At 39.8% G+C, this 4161-nt stretch overlaps 1 pseudogene; it reads right to left on the bottom strand.

Moving 5' to 3' along the window:
• Window positions 1-1192: 1192 nt before the first annotated feature.
• Window positions 1193-3571, bottom strand: LOC148342371 (uncharacterized; annotated as a pseudogene).
• Window positions 3572-4161: the final 590 nt, after the last annotated feature.

Below are 4161 nucleotides of genomic sequence, written 5' to 3'. Positions count from 1 at the left end.
GGTCGTGTTTGGTTAACCATTAATGGAGTCAGATAATTAATTCGAACCATTTAAATATTTCATGATAAACGCAGAAAAAATATATTTTTGTTTGAAGATTCCACAGTTCCTGTCAAATAAATTTTCATCTTCCTGTGTGCATCAGTATCTTCCCAGCACTTCTCCCACTGAGATCACTCTGCAGACTGACCCAAAAGACAATTTATTTTCCAGACTATCTCATTGATCTTCCCTTACTGCTGAAAATTCCATAACAATCTGGGGTCAGACGTGGGATAGCTGAAGATCCGCCGGTGAAATTCAGGGACGCTCGTGTGTGGCCACCCGGGTCCAATTCAGACAGCAGCAGCAACGAACTGCGTGATTCGAATCATCTCCTCAGTGGTGACAAATGAACGCTGACTCCAGTCGCCATCAAGTTGCCAACTCCTGACATACCAAAACCTTTGAGAGAAACTGAGCCGATTTGCGTTTCTTTCTGGTTCCTTTTATAGTTCAACTTCTAGTTCAGTTTTTCACCTTTTCACAGCATAATGAAGGCCAGTTGAGCAAGTGGAACAAGTGATTTTATTGATGATTGTGGAAGGCACTGATTGCATAAGCACAGTTTCTTCTCACACCTTTTCCATTAGGTACGATTAAAAAGACAACTGAAAAGCATAATGTTAAAAAATGTTGTTCCAGGCAAAGGCAATTAATTTCATTTACATGTTCGATGTAAACACACACACAAAAAAACTCATCATCACTCAGACTTAATGGTTCTTCTGGCAGTGATCACATTGGCTTAATGTCAATAAAAAAGCTTTGCAAAATTCAAAACATCATATTTTATTCAAAATCACATTTACATCTTACCACAAAGAGACAGTTCCTTCAGTTTTTTGTCTTTTTTGTTAGCTTCAAGGATCGCTGCTAATCTCGCCATCACAATCGTGTGTCTCAGCATGCTGTTTAGTGGCGGATTTTTTTAGCACAAACGCTGCAACTGAATGGCTTTTCTCCAGTGTGTGTTCTTGGGTGGCTTCTTAAATACGACTTTTGAGAGAAACTCTTGCCACAAACTGAGCAGGAAAAACGGTTTTCACCAAGGTGTGTTCTTCTATGTTTTGTTAAAGCCCAGTTATCAGAGAAGCATTTTCCACAAATAGAGCATGGAAGAGGTTTTTCTCCAGTGTGTGTTCTTGAGTGATTACTTTCGAGAGAAACATTTACCGCAAACCAAGCAGGAAAAAGGTTTTTCTCCACTGTGTGTTCTTCTATGTTTTGTTAAAGTTCATTTTTGAGAGAATCCTTTGCCACAAACTGAGCAGGCGAATGTTTTTTCTCCACTGTGTGTTCTTGTGTGACTTGTTATATGTGATTTTCGAGAGAAGCTTTTGCAACAAACTGAGCAGGAAAAAGGTTTTTCTCCACTGTGTCTTCTTGTGTGACTTGTGAAATGTGCCTTTTGAGAGAAGCTTTTGCAACAAACTGAGCAGGAAAAAGGTTTTTCTCCACTGTGTGTTCTTGTGTGACTTGTTAAATGTGACTTTCGAGAGAAGCTTTTGCAACAAACTGAGCAGGAAAAAGGTTTTTCTCCACTGTGAGTTCTTGTGTGTTCTGTTAAATATGGCTTTCTCCAGAAGCATTTTCCACAAACTGAGCAGGAAAAGGGTTTTTCTCCACTGTGTGTTCTTGCGTGGTTTGTTAAATGTGACTTTTGGGAGAAGCTTTTACCACAGACTGAGCAAGAAAAAGGTTTTTCTGCAGTGTGTGTTCTTGTATGTTCTTTTAATCGTGACTTCAGAGAAAAGCTTTTCCCACAAACTGAGCAAGAAAAAGGTTTTTCTCCACTATGTGTTGTTGTGTGTTTAGTTAAATTAGACTTTCCAGAGAAGCTTTTGCCACAAACTGAGCAGGAAAAAGGTTTTTCTCCAGTGTGTGTTCTTGTGTGTTCTGTTAAATTTCCCTTTTCAGAGAAGCATTTTCCACAAACTGAGCAGGAAAAAGGTTTTTCTCCACTGTGTGTTCTTGTGTGGATTGTTAAATTAGACTTTTGAGAGAAGCTTTTGCCACAAACTGAACAGGAAAAAGATTTTTCTCCACTGTGTGTTCTTGTGTGGCTTGTTAAATGTGACTTTCGGGAGAAGCTTTTACCACAGACTGAGCAAGAAAAAGGTTTTTCTGCAGTGTGTGTTCTTGTATGTTCTTTTAATCGTGACTTTAGAGAAAAGCTTTTCCCACAAACTGAGCAAGAAAAAGGGTTTTCTCCAGTGTGTGTTCTTGTGTGTTCTGTTAAATTTCCCTTTTCAGAGAACCATTTTCCACAAACCGAGCAAGAAAACGTTTTTTCTCCACTGTGTGTTCTTGTGTGTGGTTTTAAGGACAGCTTTGAAGTTAATGAGTCAGTGTGACATGCCCTTTCACCTTTGGCTTGCCCATCATCATCATCATCATCATCATCATCGTCATGAGCGTCTGATAATGTGTCCTCATTATGTGCTTGTGATGGCCCCCGGTGGTCTTCGTCACCTTCTGTTGTCACGTGACGACTTGAACTGCTGCTTGTAGGCTCCGCCCCTCTGTTGTCCTCACTCACATCCTTGTTTTCATCTTCAGTCTTTATAGGGACAACGTTCACTGGTGACTTGTTGATCTCCTCCTCCTCCTCCTCCTTTTTGATGTGAGTCAAGTCTGGCTCCTCTTTCACAGAACGGAGATCGTTTTCACTGACGTCTGCAGGACACAAAAAGACAAACAATAAGACCAATACGTACTTGATTTTTAAAAAAAATAATTAATATTCTGTGTTTTATTCACTAAAATTTATCAACCGCCATTGAGGTTTCGTTGCAGTGTGCACATTTTTCAGAGTGAGGCAGAATTCCTTCCGTAAGGAATTGCTCGAACAAGATATAAAAAAACTGAAAATGTAAAATGTTAAATAATCAGTTCAAATTTTATTTTAAAAAAAAGGAAAAAAATGGAGTTCACCCCCCACTATTGGTTATTCTTTGGTTTTTATTTTCTGCACTGATTTCATTTGGCATAAACAAATGTTCGGCAAACCGACAAGTAAAAGGTGAAGGATTGTATTACGAATACTGGCATTATTTTAAACACATGCGGGACAGAATGTCGTTTATTAAAGTTAGCAGGTTCATATTTACTAAATATTTTAAACATGGATGAAACAAGAAGCATTTATCAAATGAAACTAGAAGCACGGGTCACAAGAATGACTGGGATTGTAGTCCTGATGTTTACTGATTTCTTATATTTTTCTCATATGCTAAATTTATAGTACTTAGTTGAAATGTGTGAACTTTATTGAAATTCTCAGTAGTGAGAACAAATTTGCACACATAGCATTTCCTTGAGCTGCCCTCACACTGACAGCACTTCATGGACAAAGACGACAAAGCACATTCTCCACTTTGGCTGTAGAGATGCAAACATACCAAATTGGGCACTGCAGGACTCACACAGACGCTATCGCAAAAAACACATTCCGAAAGACAGAACAATTGGAGATCAGAGCACATGCACATACGCATACACACACAAACATATACATACACCTGCTCATACACGCGAACATATACACACATACACTTGCACATACACACGCACACATGCACACCAACAAGATTACAGAGGAATGCCAGCGAGGAGAGAGACGGAGAGACTGCCAGCCGGAGAAGGCCAGACTTGGCGTGCCAGTCTTGGGGACCAGACGGGAATCAACTTATCCAAACGATGACTAACCTGGGGAGGACCTTCCCTTGGACGTGGACCCGTGTCGTGGGAGGGAGTGAGGACGACCGATTCAACCTCCATGACCCTTGACATAAAAAACTCCTATAAAGACTGAAGCTGGGCTGAAAGATGGGGCGCATTTTTCGACTGTGCTCGCCCGAGTGCAGTTTTCTCGTGAGATTAAGAAAAAGCCGCCCAGATGTCTTTGAAGTATTTCCTTAACTCCAGAAATTGAAGAAACTAAATATCGGAACTCTAATCAGTTGTTGAGTCTTTATTTGACCCTTTTCTTCTTGAGTACAAAAAACGAACACGCATTGGAGTAAGTTTGGCGTTCAAAGGTTGATTTACGAACTACTTCTCATTTCCACTGTGACACAACTCCAACAAAGGCAACATTTAAAAATGAAATGACAATAA

This window comes from Idiotropiscis lumnitzeri, chromosome 2, assembly GCF_059441095.1.
Source record: "Idiotropiscis lumnitzeri isolate Australia: NSW breed Sydney's pygmy pipehorse chromosome 2, RoL_Ilum_1.0, whole genome shotgun sequence".
In the NCBI taxonomy this organism is placed as follows: domain Eukaryota; kingdom Metazoa; phylum Chordata; class Actinopteri; order Syngnathiformes; family Syngnathidae; genus Idiotropiscis; species Idiotropiscis lumnitzeri.
This window is presented reverse-complemented; position numbering and strand designations above follow the sequence as displayed.